Here is a 20,902-nt window from a genome sequence, read left to right as displayed (position 1 = left end):
TGGTCGTCACTATAAACCTTTGTGTCCCGCTGCTGTCTGGACAATCTGTCCAAGAGAGACAGTAAATTGGGACAAACAATTTTGTGTAGTGTACTCTCAACAGTGAGGTCCAGATTGCTCTACTGCAACCTTCAATTTGGAACTCCCTACATTTAATGGCTAATTCAGTCCTGCTTATTGATGGAGTGTGCAAGTTTGCTTACTGTAAATGGTGTTTTTTTCTAGATAGCAGGATGAATTAGCCATACTAAATACTTGTCTGCCTCCCTGGAGATTCATCTGCCTAGCTGGAATTAGTTCTCAAATTGATTTGAGGGAGCTCATAAGACAACATGTGAGTGGGAATTTCTGCACATGTTCAATAGAGCAAAAGCTGTACTAGCTAAGAGAAAGAGGTCTGTTCAGTGCTGCCGGATAATGTAATGGCTGCTTCATTCTGCTAACTACAGAAAACAATTTACGGTAAAAAGACTTGCTTTCCACTGAAAGAAGCCTTCCTCCTGTTCATTTTTTCCTTGGAAGTATTTAAATATTTCTCCTCGCTCCTTTCCTATCGGTTATGTGTGTTCAGATCTTTGTCTGCCCCAAATGCTTTATGATGAAGACCTTTGACTATTTTAATAGCTGCTCCCACTTATTCTGTTGTGTTTATATTCTTTCGAAGGTGCAGTCTCCAGACTTGTGCTCAGTTCTCTAAAGGAGGTCTCATCAGAGACTTATACAGAATCATCACTTCCTTTTTCCTGCTGGCTATTGTTTTCCTATGCACTCAAGCCTCTTTCTGTCTTACTGTCACCTTAAGATCATTAAATATGATCACCCCTAGATCCTGCTGGGCCCAGAAGAATTTTGCTCCCTTGGGTTTTTGCACCCCAAAGGCATAACTGCATTTTTTTTTTTAAACATTGAATCTTACCTGTCAGACTCTAAACAATTCCTCAAAAGTAAAAAAATTTGGTGCAAGCAAACTGAACATAAAATTGTATATGCAGAAAATGATGTGGAATTTTCCTCCAGTTCTTTCAAGCTGTTCTTCAAAGTATGAGTAAAATAGTCTCTTTTCATAATTTTTAATGTTCCTTAATATAGCATACTGCAAGAATTTCACTTAAAGTGAATTAAGCCATAGTAAATGGTAATCTGGTACATTAAACAAGTTGGAATCTGAAAGTTAATTTATGAGGTTAGGAGTTCTGACTTTTTCCAGTGTTAGAATTGCATTTGGAGTGCAATATTCTAATTTAATTGGCAGTTCACTCAGGTAACACAAGTTCAGTGATTTTCTCAATATTATTTGAAGGCCTGAAATCTCTAAAGAAACAAAACAGTTATTAGTAAAATATTTTGTGCTTTTGAACTTTCTTCACATCTGAATTTGTGCAGTAATCACAGATATTCATTGATTTAAATGTAATATATAAGCCTCTGTCTACTTGAAATCATCCTACTAAATACAATTCTGAACATTTTAGTCTTTCTGTTTACTGTAATGTTTGTTTCATATTGTTTTGTAGAGTTGTTAAATGTTTTTTGCCATATTTTTAAATAAGATGTCTGGATCTATGAAGGAATAATATACCAGCTGTAATAACTGAGATTACTATTCTTGTTTTCTTTCAGCAGCACCTGATGAAAATATAGAAAACTGCAGAGAAGGCTGCATCAGTTAATGTAAGCACTTTTAATGGAGCGGTATAAAAACATTGTCCATTTATTTGAAATAGGAAGGAAGAGGTAAAAATGGTGGTAAACATAGTGCTCAATGCATATTATTTGTTAATAATTTACTAAGGAAGATACTGTAGTTGTAAAATTTGAAACCATATATCCATGCAGTACAATTATGATTTTATCAGTGACAGTGAAAAATATTTTCCTGTAGTTTGGGGTTGAACTAGTTTATAACTTTGTTCATAAGTCTCAGAGTTTTGAAAGTCATATTAGTTTTGCAGGTTTATCATTTGTTTTAATGACTTAATGTTTAGGTTATTTTGTGGAATTATTTATTTGCTGATTTATTTATGTATTTCATTCTTTATTTATTTGATTATTTAGTAAATTATTTATCTGTTGAATTATTAATGTTTTTTCATGACATGTTCTAAATTATTTATAGCTTAATTTTGAGTTTATTGCTTTCAGATGCAGCATTGTTACTGACTAGTTTTGATTTTTTTTCTAAGTTCTTCAAAATTAAAGCATTTGCTCTAAGGCAAAAGCATTTCCATTGAAAAGACCCATATTAATTTAAAGCAAGGCGATTTTCAATGAATCTCAAAATCTAACTCAGCTTCAAAAATATAAAATTACAGTAAACATACTGTGCACTATTGTGTTTGTATATTGAATTAGCTGTGCTCACTGCAATTGTATATTTGAAAATATATGAATAAGGATGTGTAAATGGAATATGAGTGAGGACAGAAAAATAAAAAAAAGTTGTGATATAATACAAAAAAATGTACATAGTCCTGCATTTAGGCCATAGAAATCTGAGAGCAGTGCATGATCTAAGGTGAATTGTGATGTACACCTTATTGCAGAGGAATCTGAAAGTGATCCTATCTCTTGTTCTCAAGTTTGCACAACAGTGGTAAGATCTAAAGGAATTAAAGGGAATACAGCAAGGGCGATAACCAGCATAATAAACATAGATATTAATACCTTTTTATAAATCATTGGTAAAACCTCATCTGGAGTATCATGGCCCCTTCTAAAGAATATAGACAGGTTAGGATCAATCTAGTTTTGATTTATCAATCTGCTGCAGAGCCTGCATCATAAGATTTATGAGAAGAAACCTAAGAATTTCAAAACATTCAGGTTAATATTCAGAGAGCTGGTAGGTGGGTAAGTTATTTGAGTAAGATTATACATGTAACTTTATCTAGAATACTCAGTGGGATTTAACTGGATAAGTCTTCCACTGAATGTACCCAGATAAAGTTACGTGCAGAACTTTACTCAGGTAACTTAAGGGAGGAAGCATGGCCTAGTGGTTAGAGCAATGGGCTGTGAACTACAGAAACCAGGATCTAAATACCACTTTGCCCATTAACACTGTTTGTAACCTCAGGCAAGTCACTTTATCTCCCATTGCCTCAAGTGTCCACTTAGAGTGTAAGCTCTTTGGGGCAGGGACTTATCATACCTGACTTCTTATCACCATTGTACAGCACTGTGCATGACCAGTAGTGCTATACAAATGAATAATAATTATTATTATTATATTATTTTTCTGACAAAACTTATGCCTGCAATTTTAGGCACATGGTACTAGATATGTGCCCTTACTGGCTAAAGTTTAGCATTGCCCCTGGAACAACTCCAGCAGCGTTTCTTGGAATAAATTTTATGGACACAGTGAGTTGTGTGTACAACATTTATCTACTTGGCAGGGAGAAATATTCAAATCTTGGCTTTTGTCCAGTTAACTCCAAAAGTTAATTGGACAAAGGCTTTGAATGTTGATCTGATATACTCCTAGAGGAGATGGGTGAAGACATGATGGAGACGTTCAAATAATTAAGAAGTATTAAAAAAAAAATCACAAGAAACCACTTTTAAATGGAAAAGAAGTTCTAGAACCAGCAGTCATAATATGAGACTGAAAGTGGGTAGAACAACAAAGGAAAAAAATGTATTGGAATGGCCTCGGAGCGAACCCTCCCCCCGCCGTACCTTTGTTGTAGAAGTTACGCCTGCTGGCCGACTGCCGGCATGCGATCCCCCAGCCCAGTGGCCCTGCAGAGACCTCTGGCCACGGACCGCCCCTGCCCTGCCCATTTTTTGAAGCCCGGGGATTTACATGCGTCCCGGGGCAATACGCGCACTGCCAGGCCTTTTGAAAATAGGCCTGGTGCGCGAAACCCTCCATCACGCGTAAATCTTTTAAAATCTGTCCCATAGCTTTCACTACATCCTCTGGCAATGAATTCCAGAGCTTAATTATGCATTGAGTAAAAAAATGTTCTTATTAGTTTTAAATGTATTACCCAGTAACTTCATTGTTTATCCCCTGGTCTTTGTACTTTTCGAAAGAGTAAACAACTGATTAATATTTACTCATTCCATTCCACTCATTATTTTATAGACCTCTATCATATCTCCCCTCAGCTGTCTCTTCTCCAAGCTTAAGTGTCCTAACCATTTAGCCTTTCTTCATAAGGGAATTGTTCCATCCCCTTTATCATCTTGGTTGCCCTTCTCTGTACCTTTTCTAATTCTGCTATATCTTTCTTGAGATGTGGTGACCAGAACTGAACACAATACTCATGATGAGGTCGCACCATGGAATGATACAGAGGCATTATGATATTCTGTTTTATTCTCCATTCCTTTCCTAATAATCCCTAGCATTCTATTTGCTTTCTTGGCTGCTACTGCACATTGAGCAGAAGATTTCAATGTATTTTCAACGATGACAACTAGATCGTTTTCATGAGTGGTGACTCCTAATGTGGAACCTTGCATTTTGTAGCTATAATTTGGGTTATTTTTCCCTAGGTGCATCACTTTGCACTTGTCTACATTAAATTTCATTTGCCACTTGCATGCTCAGTCTTCCAGTTTTGCAGTGTCCTCTTGCAATTTCTCACAATCCTTGGGGCATTCCACTATTCACCTTTTTCTACTGGGAAACGTTTACCATTTAGCTCTACTTTTAACCAGTTGGCAATCCACAATAGGATGCTGCTACCTATCCCATAACTTTCTAATTTCCAAAGACGTCTCTCATGAGGGACTTTGTCAAATGCTTTCTGGAAATCCAGATACACTATATCAACTGGCTCACCTTAATTCACGTTTATTTATGCCTTCAAAAAAATATAGCAAATTTGTGAGGCAAAACTTCCTTTGGCTAAATCCATGTTGGCTTTGTCCCATTAACCTATGCTTATCTATATGTTCAGCAATTTTGTTCTTTATGATAGTTTCTACCATTTTGCCTGCCTCACTGGTTTGTAATTTCCTGGATCACCCTTTGATCCCTTTTTAAAAATTGTTGTTACATTGGCAACCTTCCAGTCTTCAGATACCATAGATGATGCTATTGATAGTTTACAAATTTACAATAGCAGGGCCGCAATTTCATTTCTCAGTTCTTTCAGCACTCTGGAACGTGCACCATCTGGTCCAGGTGATTTGCCACTCTTTAGTTTGTCAACTTGCCCTAGTACATCTTCCAGTTTCACTGAGATTTGTTCAATTCCTCTGAATCATCACTTTTGAATATAATTTCTGGCATCTTCCTCTGTGAATACTGAAACAAAGTACTTCTTTTTAGAGATGTGTATCTGTTATATATATCGTATCGGTTCGTACTTCGTTTTTCTTGTGGTTAACTTAGTTTTTTTCACGTTTTGGGTTTTTTTTTTTTTCATATTTCGCTAATTTTACTAATTTCCTGTTAGTGTGCACTAACCCAAAATTCAAATTTTCCCTGTATTTCGGCGAACTATTGTTTGTTTTGGGGCGCTCCTGAAACAGGACAAATTAGACAATTACATTGAAATTATCTTATTTGTCTAAAACGAATGCACATCTCTACCTCTTTTATCCTTGATCATGTTATGGATGACGTGGAAATTTAAATAAAGAAAAATGGTCAGATCTGTGGGGTTTTAAGGACTGGGGCTAACTGGGGGGAGTGAAGGATATTAAACTAGGGGGGTTTGGAGGACCTATTTCAACTGGGCAAACTGTAGATAAACTGGGAATAGCATCGGTGCACGCCCCTCCTGATAGCAGATGGGAGACGGAATCAGATGTCAAAGCTGACATCAGCCTACATATACCTGTGCAGCATGCTTAGCTCTTCAGTATTTCTCAGTCTCCTAAAGCAGATAGGGACACTTCCAAACACTAAAATAGTGTTAGCAATTTTAAAACAAAGAAGAAAGAAAATTTACCTCAAGATGAGCCCCACTCTCCTGCGGTGATACTTAAGGGTCCCTCCCCCAGTCGAGAATTCCTGAGGTGATTTCTGAGATCCCTCAGAGGTAAGCCTTGGTCCGGTAGCTGGCTCCCGGCGTGGACTTAGCACCCAGAGTGGCTGAGAGGCAGCGGGTGCAGAATTGAGCGCGGCGGTGAAGGTAATTCCCTCTCCCCCCTGCAGCTGGAGACTGCCCGGCACGAGACCGGGAAATGCCGAGACCTGGTAAGGTAGAAACCTCTTCTAAGTCTCCGGTCTCGAGGCTCGAATAGCCGCACAGATCGTCCCTTCCGGCGTCTGTTAAATTGGATTGAGCAGTTCCATCCGAGCTAGACCCCGATCCGGTGCGAGGGTCCACACACGTGGAGACCCTCTGGGGGGAGGGGTCGCCATCTTGCCCGCATGTTCATCAGCGCCATTTCCCCCCCTTGACCGCTGTATTGTCCGCACAACTGACTTGTGCGCACAGCGGCACACACAGCGACATGCTTAACGGTGCCGGGCACATAGTGGCCCGCACAAATGCCACGGCGCACAGCGGTGTGCACATCTCAACCAGTCGCACAAAGTTGTTGCCTGCGTACACATCTTACGCATCCTGCACGCACATTGTCGGCGCACCCGGAGCACACAACTAAGCCTCCTGGTGCGCATACCATCACGCACAGACGAGTTTTGAGTCACTCCATGTGCACAAATCATGGCACCGCCGGCTAAGAAGGCCAAGGGACAGGCCTTCTGCCCAGCCTGCCGCTGGACGCCGCTGCCACTCGACGCCGCCATTTTTTTTCTTTTTTTCTGGCTCAGACCGACGTGCTCGCCCGCACATGCGTGGTAGAGCTGGTCTCTACTGCGCATTTGCGGCACATCGGTCATCCTTCGTTTATTAGGTAGGATATATATATATATTTTTTAATTTTTCCCAGGAATTTATCAGGGTTTATTTTGACAAAAACAAAAAAGGAGAATATCAGTGGCAAAACTTTTTTATAATTTTTCCTGGAGAATATTGTAATTTATTTTGGTGGTCAGAAGCCTCCCACTTTCCTATTCCATTCCAACCCAGCTGTATAATCTCCCTTCTAATGATTCTTTAGATGATCCTGATCTTTTTCCCTTGCTCCCCAGCATTTTTCCTTTTTCTCCCACTTTCCTTAACTCTTTCATTATCTCCCTTTCCGAAGATCTCCTTTCCTCTCACTCTTACAAGAATCTCCCCTTCTTTATCCCAGGACAAGCAGGATGATAGTCCTCACATATGGATGACGTCACTGGACGGAGCCCTATCACGGTAAACATTCTGTCAAAGTTTCTAGAAACTTTTGACTGGCACACTGAGCCCACTGTGGATGCCCAACATGTCATGATCCCTCGAGCCACAGGGGTCTCCCTTCATTTTTCTTTTTTCCACGTTGCAGTTAGCCTTGCGATGAAGGAGCCCTGCGTGATTGTTTCACATACTAATTTTCCTCATGGAAAAAGTTCAAAATTCTCAAATTTAATCCCCTTCATAGTGGTCTCCTTTTTTCCACCGATCAGTGAGTACTCATTTTTTCTTCGGTCGATGCCGTTTCTCACTTTTTTCTTGTCAGAAGGCCATCGATGGCTGTCCGGCCTTCAAAATGGCATATGGTTTTAAAAAATGCCCGAATTGCCCTTGCACCATGTCCATCACCGACCCGCATGTTGAGTGTGTTTTGTGTTTGGACGAAGGACATAATGTATCCACATGTCCACAATGTACCGAAATGATGGCCAAAAGCAGACAAACACGTCTCGAGAAGATGGAACATCTCTTCCATATACAGTTACTTCCATTGACATCGACACAGTCGTCTCCGGCTGGAGCAGCAAAAAAGTTAGTTATTAGAACCAAACGTTGCGCTGATGGAAGCGGTGACCGTTCATCTCCGACTCCATCTCAGACATCGATAAAATCGACCTCTGTGCTTGAGAAAAAGGGCACCAAGCATCTCGAAAAACATCGCCACCCCCATCGACGTACTTCTACTCCCGATGTCTGATTGATTCCCGGAGCGCCCTCGATCATCGAGCCGTCACCGAAAAGGTCTCGATTAGAAAAGCCATTGATGCCTCTTGGAGCTCTCTTCACACATTTGCAGCTCATTCCTGCCTGGACAAGGAAGGATGACAAGATTCAGCCTTTGGAGAATCTGTCTTAAAGAACTTATTTCCAGTATAATCCCAACTCCTTCCGCATCCAATCTGCTGTGATTTCAGGCTGTCTCATTTTTTCCAACAGTACACCAGTTGTTGTGCCCGTTGCACAAGTTGTACGCTGTTGATCCAACACAAAGATGACTCAGCCTGTAGCTTGCTAATTACCTATATGTGAGGACTATCATCCTGCTTGTCCTGGGATAAAGCAAAATTGCTTACCTGTAATAGTTGTTATCCCAGGACAGCAGGATGTAGTCCTCACAAAACCGACCCACCACCCCACGGAGTTGGGTCCTAACGTTTTATTATTTTATTTTTTGCTTATTCTTATTGCTACAAACGAGACTTAAGGGAGACCCCTGTGGCTCGAGGGATCATGGCATGCTGGGCATGCTCAGTGTGCCAGTCAAAAGTTTCTAGAAACCTTGACAAAGTTTTCCGTGATAGGGCTCAGTCCAGTGACGTCACCCATATGTGAGGACTACATCATGCTGTCCTGGGATAACACCTATTACAGGTAAGCAATTTTGCTTAATAATCCTTCACATAATCCCCCTCTTTCCCCCTCACAAAATCTCCCTCCCCCAAACATTATTGATCCTTACCGGCTGTGGTGTCTCCAGGCTTCTCCTCCTCTCATTTTTGACACCATGCTCATGTTCCCATGCTCTGCAGTACAGCCCTGCACTGCACTTCTGAGTGTGTGCAGAGCCAAGGAGAGACTGCTGGGAAATTTTGGTTGGAGGTAGCTGCTTGTCTGTGTTTAGGTGGTGACTGCAGAACTGTGCAGTATCCAGTGCTTCTGCTCCAGGCCTTTTCCAGCAGTAAATCTGCAGCCCAACCCTACTCCAGACATTAGCTGTGCTCTCCTATAGGAGCCAAGAGGAGCCCTGCAGGCTCAGTTCTGTATGACCTCATCTTCATGCACTGGGGGAAGCCTGTGCAGCTTCTCTCGGGGGAAAAGGTCTGAAGCATATATTTGCTGCTTGGGGGGGGGGGGGGGATGGGGAATGCAGGATTTGAATACAGCAAGTTGTTCTACTTGCACTGGTTTCTGGAAGCTGTTAAAACACTGCATCAACAGTTGTTCAAGCCTCAAAACATTTGGGTATAAATCGGTTTAAACTAATTATTCACTTTGGAGTAATCTGGGAATTTATGAGTGAAAATTGGTGTAAACTGAAAATGAAAGACCCTGTGTATGCTGTGTCTAGTTTGCTCTCTATGAACTGCTGTCTGATTGCAGCTTGTGGGGAATGGAGGAGCAGCCAGAAGGGTGCAAGTTATTTATAAATTGTTAATGAGGTAAACATGATTTTCCCCTATATGGTTGTATAATGAAGCTTCTTTGCACTGGACTGGGTTGCTTTCTTTTGTAAGAAAAACAAACATGGCTTTATTAGATATTTGTTCTGCATAGAAAAGATTTAGGGATTGGCAGGGGCCAAATTATCATTCAGACTAGTTGATATAACACTTCCCAGCACATAAATCCAATGTGGGAATTGTATTCCAGGCATGTATGGATTTGATTCATAGTATTGAAAATGGCAAGTTTCATATCACAAACATATTTCATATTTATCTAAAATTCATAACCGAGCTTTACTTCAAGTAGACTTGTTTTGCAATTATCAATTTTTAAAAAGACATTTTTATAAAAGGTGGATAGAGGTGGTGACAAAGTACAAAAGAATTTATTAACAAATATTAAAACATGGAACAAATGTGTGAAAATAACACATTTTCTGTTAATTTATTACAACGTTTACAGAATTAAATGTGAAACCCTGGTGTGAGTATATATTTGGGAGCAGGCTGTGCCTTAGAAACAACCAGAGTCCTGTGGGAAGTAGCAGCTGTTAGCTAAGGTAACCGTTTCTAAATAAATAAGAAAAAAATACACCCTGCAAATGCATTAAATCTATCTGGTAAGGATCCTGTTCATTAAGTTTTTCTGGAGTTTGTCCTGTGCACTTAAAAACATTGGGATTAGACTAAACACTGGCATTACTGTGCAAGCCTGATTAAATTATTCTTCTTTTTTTCCCACTTCACTGTTTCTGATTTTGATTAAATGGTTCTGATCCCATCCTTTTCTTTTGTGGTCACAAAAAAATTTTAATTAGTAAAATATCATTGATTTTTAACATCTTTATGCTGATAATTGCCCAGTCTTCTTATGTGTTCTTAAACTTTAACCTAGAATTCAGTCCCAAGTCTCAGCCTAGATGTTACAACATTACTTTGCTAACATAGTAAATGATAGCAGATAAAGATCAAATGGTTCTTCTAGCCTGCCCAGCAAGATTTTTTTGTTTTCTTTTTAAATTTTTTTTTTTAGTGTAGTAATTGTTACTCTGTGCAGGTTATCCCCAAGCAGAAATGTCAACTTAGGTATAACAAGTTACTTTAATATGTACTGTAGTACACAATCTTTAATAAATGACTACAATAATTCAATTATTCAGAGATTAATAATAATTGTCAAAGGGGATTAGAAAATATAACAAAATCTAAAAAAAAAAAAGATGATGACCAAAAATGGAGGAAGGCATCACCATCAATTTTATAGGTGACCTTTATCTAATTATCATTCTCCATACACCACTACCACCCTTTATATAATAATATAACCTTTTTATTCAAACTTTAACATTCAGTCATAACATATTGCTTGATAACCCTTTAATAATAAACAACAGAAGTTTCCCCATTTCTTCATTTATATTCTCTAGCCCAGTGGTTCTCAACCTTTTTCCCATCATGACACATCTGACAGACCACGCTCAATGGGTGACACACTGCTCATTACAATTCACGGCGGAAATAAAAAAAAAAAATAAAATAAAGGCCCAGTATTATTTTTATTGTTAAGAATGACACAAGGGAAATATATATATACTGTCTGAACAGAAATTGCATAAATAGTAAACATCCCACACCAAAACAGCACCAATTTCCAGTACTCAAACAGTAAACACCTTACTTAAGAAAAGGCAACACTGAAAATATTACACCAGGTCTTAAGATATCAATATATCTCCTGTTAGGAAAACGGAACAAGCCAGGATCCTATATTTATTTTATTTATTTATTTATAAACTTTTCTATACCGATATTCGTGGCAACATCATATTGGTTTACATTGTAACAGCAAGGAGGAAAATACATTGAACAGGGGAGGGGGATACTATAGAGCTCTACACAGAAACTACACACCAGCAGAAAACCTCATCTGAATCACATGTGCTGACCCTCACCTAACAAAGAATAAAGAGACCAAAACGCATAGCTAGAAGCATGCAGACAAAAACTGAACTGGAAACTGCAACAAGCCAGGGTCTCTGTATGCAGTGTAACAAAGGAAAAAGATAAATATCACCCATCCTTATAAAACAAATCAAGAAATATAAAATCAATAGCAGCAAAACCATACTAACAAAAAGAACAGATTATTTTGAAACAGCTGATGAATGGAATATCCAATAATTAAAAACAAAACAAAATTTTCTAGATACCAATAAAATATTTCAAAATAGCAGACACAAAGGCCCAATAATGAAAAATAATAAAGATACAAAAAATGCTTTGCTCTGCATACCTGGGAACGTTTGATATCCAGGTGCCCTGAGATTGTTTTGAATTAGCAGGAGGAGGGATGGTTTGCTTGCAACTTTCTCCTCCCTCTCTCTCACACTGGCTCTCAATCACTCACATATACACATGCTTTTTCTCTCTCACTTATATAGGCTCTTAATTACACATTTACACACATGCTATCTTTTCACGCTTACACACACACACACAGGCTTTCAATCGCATACATACATGCTGTCTTTTTCTCTCATACACAGACTCTCATTCACATGGTTACACACATGCGCTCGCTCTCTCGTTTACACACATGCTCTCAATCACATACTCACATGCTCCCTCACCTAAACCAACTCCCAATCACACACAGACACACATGCTCTCTCTTTTTTACTTATACACACAGGCTCTTAATCAGACATACACATGATCTCTCACACACACAAAGGATCTCAGTCTCACACGCATACTCTTTCACACAAACAGGTTTTCAATCACAAACTTACACATACAGGTTCTCAGTCATGCACTTCCATTCATGCCATCTCTCACACACAGGCTCTCAATCACACACATACTCTTTCACATATACAGGCCTCAGTCATTCACATACATGCTGTCTCACTTATATATATATATATATATATATATATACACACACACACACACACAGCACCTCAAACACATATGCTTGCTCATTCACTCACTCTCCCCCCCACCCCCTAACTAGCGACATCAGCAGCCTCTTCCACTTCCAACCCTAAAGGCAGCAGCAACCACCTTCATTTTCAGCCCTCGCGGAGAAAGGCGTCCCATTGGCCGCGGGGGTTGATGTTGTTCTTTGTTTTTCTCCAAGCCGCTCTGCTCATTCCTCAGGCTGCGCCTCTCTTCTCTTCTTTCGGCCGACGCTGCCCGCACTAGCATGGTCTCTTCTTCCCGCGCACGCACCCACTGTTCACCACTTCCTCTTCCGGGGGGTGGGGGGATGAAGAGAGCATGCCGGTGCTGCTGACTCCAGCTGTCCTACCACGTTCCGCCCGGGCTATCAGCGTTTTCAGCCCGGGTGGAGGACCTATTTTGCTCGGGTAGGGGGAGCAGCTGAGTCAGCGGGGGACCGGGAAATGTGGTGACACACCGTGTGCTTGGCGACACACTGGTTGAGAACCACTGCTCTAGCTAGTAAGGATCCTCTGTCCCATGCCCTTCTGAATTCCATTGCCATTCTAGCTTTCATCATCTCTTCTGAGAGGGCATTCCATGAATCCACCACACTTCTTGATATTGTTCTTAAATCTTCTCTGAGTTTCATATCGTGACCCTTATTTTTGCAATTTCCTTTCCATTGACAAAGATTTGATTTTTTGTGCATCATTAATTACTTTCATGTATTGAAAATCTGCATAATTTCTCTTCTGTCTCTCCTTTCTTTGAAAGTATACATATTTAGGCCTTTAGTCTCGTCTGACTATACTACTATACACATTTATAGAAGTCTGTTTCAGCAATGAAATGTGCCATTTATTGTAGATGTGCTGAATTAAAAAATGACAAACCAGCTAATTAGCTACTGTTTCCATATTTACATTTTACCTGTCTTTTGCATAAATAGTAGAATTTTAATCATATATTGTAAACTTAGGTCTTTTTGTGTATTTATGGATACATAATATTTCACCTGTCCTGTTTTTGTAATACTTTAAAAATTAAATCAGCAAAAGAATTATAGAAATACATTTTCTGTGAAACAAATAGCCAAAAACTATTATGTATATATAATGGCTTGCAAAAGTATTCAACCCCCTAAAAAGTCAGCAGATATGTGTGGATTACAAATGATACTTATACAGATTGTTCCAGATTGTATGCTTATTGTAAACCAATATGCTCTTAAGGTAAATTTTCAAAGTCACAATTCATTATTTTTCTGCATTTTTTTTGTAAAATAAAATTAAAAACTGAAACAATGTGCTTGCATAAGTATTTAACCACTGTGCTGTAGAAGCTCCAAGTTTAAACAGATGAAAGATACAGTCCTAACAATTGTCTTACAATTTGCCTCTACATGTGAACCATTAATTAAAAAAAAAAAAAAAAAAGAAAGAAAAAGATTAGCTTTTCTGGATAAAAGACTTTCTAATTCCAGTACCGTTGGTCAGACTGAAACTGAAGAAAAGCTGTGAAAATGCAGACCAAAGAGTATTCTAAGGAAATTAAAGATAAAGTTATAAACATGTACAAATTAGGAAAAGGCTACAAAATAATATCCCAATGAGCACTGTTGGATCAATTGTGAGGAAATGGAAGCTGCATCATACCACATATTCACTGCCTGAACAAGGCTGTCCCTCAAAACTCTGTGTCGGAGCAAGAAGGAGACTTGTGAGGGAAGCCACAGAGAGGCAAACAATCACTTTGAAGGAGCTACAGAACCACATTAAAGCATATCTGGAGTTTGCCAGAAAGCATCGAGGGTACCCAGCTAAAATGTGGGATAAGGTCTTGTGGTGACATGAAACAAAAATGGAGCTTTTTGACCAAAATTCAAAATGCTGTGTGTGGCACAAACCAAAGCAGACACCAACCCAACAATAAATATGGGGTTGGCAGCATCATGTTGTGAGGATGATTTTCCTTAATGGCCATCTTGTTAAAACTGAAGGACGGATAGGTGGTGCAACATACATGGAGATACTGCAAAACAACCTGCTTCAGTCTGCTAAAAAAAAACCCCTAAAACTTGTGAGAAAGTTCACCTTTCAACAGGACAATGATCCCAAGCACACAGCCAAAGCAACAGAATAGTGAATGTGCCACTATGGCCAAGTCAAATTTCAGATCTCAGGCCAATTGAGAATCTGTGGCACTATTGGAAAATTGCAGTCCCTAAGTATCATCCAACTAACCTGGAGAAAATCAGCCAGGAAGAATGGGCAAAAATCACTCCCAAACAGTGTGCAAAGTTGGTAGAAACTTACCCCAACAGACTTAAAGCTGTTATTGCTGTAAAAGGTGGTTCTACCGAGTACTCATCTGAAGGGATTGAATACTTACACAACAGCAATTTTCATCTTTTATTTTATAAAAAATGCAGAGAAGAAATGAATTGTGACTTTGAAAATTTACTTTAGAGCATACTGGTTTGTAATAAACATACTGTATGGAACAATTTGTGTAAGTGTTATTTGTAGTCTACACAAATCTTCTGGCTCTTTTAGGTGGTCAAATACTTTTGCAATCCACTGTATATGTACATAGTTTATTCTTGATTCAGTGGATACACTACTTTTATTGGCTTGTCTCTTGTGTTCATTAAATGGAACATCTCTTGCCACTGTCCAGCACTAGTCTGCAAGCATTGATGGGCTGCATTTGCCCTGATACCATTTTTCCATTGCTCCAATATCCTGGTGAAATCTCTTACCATGCCCATTGCTCCATAATTTGGTGTAAAAAAAAATCTAGATGAGAGTGCAAAAAATGTATCTTTAGTAAATTGTTGCAGCCAAGCCTTTTGTATAACTTGAGGAGGTTTTCCACCAACTCCTTGTAATTGATTGTCTTGATTCTGAGAATGTGTTACCACTAACTGGAATGCTTTCCACGCTGCTTTTCCTTGCTATGCAGTGCATGGTTAAATGCATCATCTCGAAGAAGTTCAGAAATCTGAGGGCCAACAAAGATATCTTCCTTTATCTTAGTTTCACTTAACCTTGGAAATTTACCACCTAGGTAATTAAAGGCTGCTTTAGTTTTGTCCATGGCCTTGAAAATGTTCTTCATCAGATCCAGCTTGATGTGTAAGCGTGGTAACAAAATCTTTGTTAATTCAACAAGTGATGGATGCTGAACACTTTTCCTCCCAGTCTCCAATGACTGTCAGAATGGCCAGTCTCTTGAGTAAGAGAGACCAAGATGGCCGCCGTATAAAGCACACGCAAACGCTCTTGCTCCGTGGGATTTCCTGACTCTGCCTTATTTCCTCAATTTTGAATTTCCTGGACTTGAGAATGCCGCATACTTAAAGAAAGGCAAAGGTGAGAGATTCTACTACCTCAACGCTGATTTTGGATACTAGACATCCCCGGATTGAGACGCTGCTTGTGGGACCCATACAGGCAATACCGGTGGAAGAAGCCGCAGGAAGCTTCGACGAGGAGCAGACGCCGAGCTTCCAGACTGAAGAGACATCCCTCAGCCCAGGAGCGCCGTTGGCCCCCAAACCACCGTTTAAAACCCCAAGAATTTTGGATGAAGCTACCACTAAGTGGGTGGAGGAACAAGTTGCCTCTGTAAGAACTGATGCCCCGAGAAGGAACAGTGGTACACCGGCTCCTTCAGAGAGCCTTACCCTGCAAGGTTCCACGGGCCCATTAGTGGAGGAACAATTCTATGACAACAGCGGTGGTAACCCCATGGAAGAAGGAAAAGGAGACCCAGAGGTACGTGTAATTTGTAATTCTCCTTTAATTAGACCTCAAACTATTTCTTTAGATACTATTTGGACTGTTCTGGTATCGATGGATAAAGCGATAAATGCATTAATAACCATGCTGAAAGAGAATACTCTCAAAGCACAGAACTTGGAAACTAAAGTTCTCTATAGACTCTTCAATGAAAGAAATGGATATGAAAATTACAGGAGTTGAAGCGGTTCAGATTAATCTCATAAAATCTGAGTCTCTTTATTCTAACAAAGTGGAGAGCATAGAGAATGCGATGAGAAGACCAAATTTAAGGATACTGAATTTTCCAAAGTTGAAATTGGTCCCTCCAAGAGAGTTATTTGGTGAAAATACTGAAATTTCGAGAACAAGCTATACCAGCAATTTCCAGAATATACTATCTTCCTGCATTTAAAGAAGTGAAAACTGAGCAGCAATTACAAGTATCATCCTCGTCTTTGAATATATCTGAAGTTTTGGATCTAACACAAGAGACGGTAATTGAAACAAGAGCCACTCTTCTGGTCTCCTTCGTATTTATTTCAGAGAGGGACTCGGTGCTGAGAATATATTTTCGTAACCAATCTCACTGTTTCCATGGTCAGAAAATCTGGATATTTCCAGATATTACAAGAAATACCCAGGAGTGAAGAAGAAAGTTTCTAGTGATGAAAAGTGAAGTAGTATCTAGGGGGGCTAAGTTTAACCTTCGCTTTCTGAGTAAATATTTATTAATTTATCAAAACACTAAATACATATTTACAGATCCTAATCAACTTCGAACATATCTGGACTCACATTCCTAAACTGTATTCCATGGGGGGCATGGCTTTTGAAATGGTAATGTATGGGATAAATACTATACTGCAGTTATGTATTCACATATGGGTTAATTTCCTTTTATGACTGCTCCTGTACATTTTGGTTCTCCTTAATTTTTCTTATAATATTAAGATACACTTTGTCCAAATTTGGATGTATATTTCTAAATGTTATTGAACTTTCTTTATAGTATCTGATTTTTCTGAGAACAATTATGTTCTGTTATAAATGTGAAAATTCAATAAAAATAAAATAAAAAATGGCCAGTCTCTTGATGTAGTGGAAATCTCTCCACATGACTATCCCATTGGCAGAGGAAACAGCAGTAAATTCCTAGATTCAAAGATGTGTATTAGTCATTTCTGGTTTAATTTGAGATCCTTTCCCTTCTTAACTCATTTGTCCTCTGCAATTCCCAAGTCAAAGGTTGTATATACTGTCCCTGTAGCATATCTTGCAAATTAAAGTGAATCAACAATTTCAATCATCATTTTTGTTCTTAGTGACCCATATTTAATAAAATTTAACTACATTCATTTCAGAAGCATTTTGGCTGTAGACCAGTGTCTTTCTGTGCAGACCCTGCACCATTTTGATTGCCTTTCTCTGGACTGCTTCCATTCTGTCCTTATCCTTTTTGAGATGCAGTCTCCAGAACTGATCACAATATTCCATGTGAGGTGTCACCAAGGACCTGTATATTGGCATTATCACCTCCTTATTCCTGCTGGTTATGCCTCTCTATGCAGCCCCCACAATATGATCCTTTGGAATTGAGAATACAATCAATCACAGGATCTTACGTCAAACAATGCAAAAAAACCAAAACTCAAATTCCTCACTTAATGGACCATTATATTTTGGCTCTTGGACTGTATTGATGAAGCTTATGGCTTATGTCTGCTGAAGTGCTCATAGTTTAATCATCAGTCACTAAGTCTTTGGAGAAAAAACTATTTTTTAGAAATGTTTCTTCTGCTATTTAAAATATCATGCAGTGCAAGTCCATTATCTTTCAATATTCTCTTGCTAGGAATAAAGTGGTTATTGAAGACTTTGCAAAAAGTGTTCTCAGAAAGTCGCTCTCATCTCATAAATCATACTTTTGCATATCTATAACTGTCAAACTCTGGTGGTTTAGTGTGCCCTTGGGCCTCAGCCCGGGCCCAGACCTTCAGGGCCGAGCCGAGGGTTGACAGTGGCTCTGCATGTCTGACGGGCTGACCCTCTGCCAGGCCTGCAAGCTCCCAAGGCCAACATCCAAGGATGTTGGAAGTTGAATGGTCCTCCAACCATTCCGAGCCCTTTTGGACCTGCTGCGAGCAGCAGGCCTGGCCTGAGGTTGAGGGCAGACGGAGGCCTTGACATGAAGACAAGACTATGGTCAATGCGGCGGCATCGCAGACAAGACACTTGGTTGATGCGACGGCATCCTGACAAAGACACTTGACAACAGCTGGGTTGATGCATCGGCATCCGGACAAGGAACATGACAACAACTGGGTTGATGCTACAGCATCCGGGAGAGGAACTTGACAACAGCTGGGTTGATGCATCGGCATCACGGACGTGGCAAGGAACTTGACATCCAAACAGGCAAAACACAAGGCATGGACATTGGCACTGTCTCTCAGGGCGCCCTACTCAGGCCACCCGCGGGACTGAGTCACGGACCACCCTGTCCCACTGCGCGCCCTACACAGCCCTTGCAGGCCGGTCACGGACCACGAGGAGAACGGGACAGCGCAGGATAAGTCCAGGCAAAGAAGGACCCCAATGATGAAGCCAGTGTCACCCGAAGCTCCCTCTAAGGCTGGCGGGAACGGAGGCTCCGGAGCGCAGGGACACTTCCCACCTGCAAGCCACCCCATTCTCGGGCATACACCATCCGAGAGAATCTGCTCACAGAAACAGAAGGCTCAGGAGCACCAGACGAAGACACGGGGAAGAACAACCTGGAAGACGGGCACATCAGGAGATAGACGATCATGACGAGACATCAAACATGGACCGGGACCTCAGGCGGAACACCAAGACATGAAGACGTGGTAGAAGGCAGACGAGACGAGCTCCATGAAGAACAGAAGACCTTACAAGGCTCTGGCAGGCAGGAGCCTCCAGAGAGAAGTCACGATGATGCAAGGCCAGGAACAGACTGACGAAGCAGCCCTTTATAGGGCTAAGGCAGGAAGTCCCATCAAAGGTGGGGCCAGCACACTTCCTGTGCCTGGCCCTTTAAATTCAGTGAAGAGGCGCAGCTGCGCGCCTAGAGGAAGCAGGAGAGCTGTGCAGGACCGCGGACAGCGGCCTGCACCGACGTCAGTGTGCAGAGGAGGCAGGACTGGCCTGAGACGCAGGCCTGACGTAGGCAGCGGCTCCAGCCGCTGCGGGAGACCCTGGGGCGGCTCCAGCCGCCACTCGAGCCTGGGGATGCGGCCTTAGCACCGCGAAGAAGCTGGCAACGTCGGGGGCAGACCCAGCCCCACAGGAAGGCCGCGGCTCCGACCGCGAAGCAGAAGAGGATCCAGGGCGGCCTCCAGGCCGCGTGGCAGGACAGCCCGTGGCTCCAGCCGCGCCGAAGGCCCGACGGTGGCGTCCTGCCACGTCGGGTGAAGAAAGCAGCGTGAGAAAAGTGAGCCTGCTCGCGGGGAAACCCGTGGGCAGCAGCGTTCACAACAATAACAGAGAAGTACTTATCTTAATGAACAGGGTTTCCACCATTGAGGTTTGGTGTGGGGTCATGATGTATTCATAAATGTAGCCCAACACTGCAGCGTTTCAAATAATATCTTCTTCAGGAGTTCTCTAGTTTTGTTTAAACACATGGTTCTCCCCATTGAAATCATTTATATGCAAACTTAAACAGGACTGGAGTGGAGCTCCAAATGTATCTCTGGTCCTTAAACCTATTCTTGAGGAACTCAATTTATCACTCTTCTTTTTTTCAAGAGTAGGTGCCATGTACCACTACTCTTTGACATCTGTCAGCTAATTTGTAATCCATTCTACCACCTTGGGACCCACTCCTTTGCTTCTCATTTTGTTCATCTGGGTTTTACATGCATCATTGGACTTTTTAAAATTGCTACGTTTATGCGCGTAACTCCTTTGAAAGTTCACTCCATAGGGCTGAATTTTTAAAAGGTTTTATGTGCAGAACTCATTTGAAAATTCACTCCATACTATGTAAAGTTTTTATTACCTTTAATGTTGTTCCATGGAATATTAACCTTTTAGATCCTGCTCATTGAAGGAATTATTTCCTGATGCCCCTTTTTACATATCTTAGTTAACTAGACCCAAATATGGTATAAATATGGTATAAAAAATGTGAAGTAATTAAAAGTATATGAAAAAATGTTCCACTTGTGGAACGTTGATACCTAAAAGGTAATAAGTTAAAATATATGCTGCATGGGTGAGTTAATTTTCTTTTAAATTTTTAAAGGGGTTTTTAGTAATATTTAAAATGTATCTATTTTATGATTTGTTGCCTGCCTATTTACAGTACTAGGGAGTTACAATAATTTATACACCAAAAATGTTTTTCCTTTCAATGCATAAGGAGGATCCTTTTTATGCTTTTCTTTTGTGTTCATATAGAGGTCAATATTAAAAAATCCATTGAGCAGGTAAGATAACCAGTTATCTTTACCCAGTTACCTTTAATCTGTATATTCATTGGGGTAGATTTTCAGACGAGCGCGAACAGCCTACTTTTGTTTGCGCTCCAGGCGCAAACAAAAGTACGCTGGATTTTAGTAGATACGCGCGTAGTCGCGCGTATCGGCTAAAATCCTGGATCGGCGCGCGCAAGGCTATCGATTTCGTATAGCCTGCGCGCGCCGAGCCGCGCAGCCTACCCCCGTTCCCTCCTAGGCCGCTCCGAAATCGGAGCGGCCTAGAAGGGAACTTTCCTTTGCCC

The 20,902-nt window shown here is 40.7% G+C and overlaps 1 protein-coding gene across 10 annotated transcripts in view; it reads left to right on the top strand.

Moving 5' to 3' along the window:
* The window catches only part of TBC1D5 (TBC1 domain family member 5), a 1,653,915-nt gene that overhangs the window by 191,777 nt on the left and 1,441,236 nt on the right, over positions 1-20,902 (top strand). For 4 of the 10 annotated variants that reach the window (XM_029589266.1, XM_029589265.1, XM_029589260.1 and 1 more), the window contains one exon: positions 1,621-1,671. The gene's annotated coding sequence lies outside the window, so the exon portion shown is untranslated. Of the gene's footprint in view, positions 1-1,620; positions 1,672-9,890; positions 9,988-20,902 lie in introns of all 10 variants that reach the window. The other 6 variants (XM_029589269.1, XM_029589262.1, XM_029589268.1 and 3 more) reach the window with 3 other exon arrangements.

Source organism: Rhinatrema bivittatum, chromosome 2 (assembly GCF_901001135.1).
Source record: "Rhinatrema bivittatum chromosome 2, aRhiBiv1.1, whole genome shotgun sequence".
Lineage (NCBI taxonomy): Eukaryota > Metazoa > Chordata > Amphibia > Gymnophiona > Rhinatrematidae > Rhinatrema > Rhinatrema bivittatum.
The sequence above is the reverse complement of the archived record's forward strand: the minus strand, read 5'-3'. Positions and strand labels throughout refer to the sequence as shown.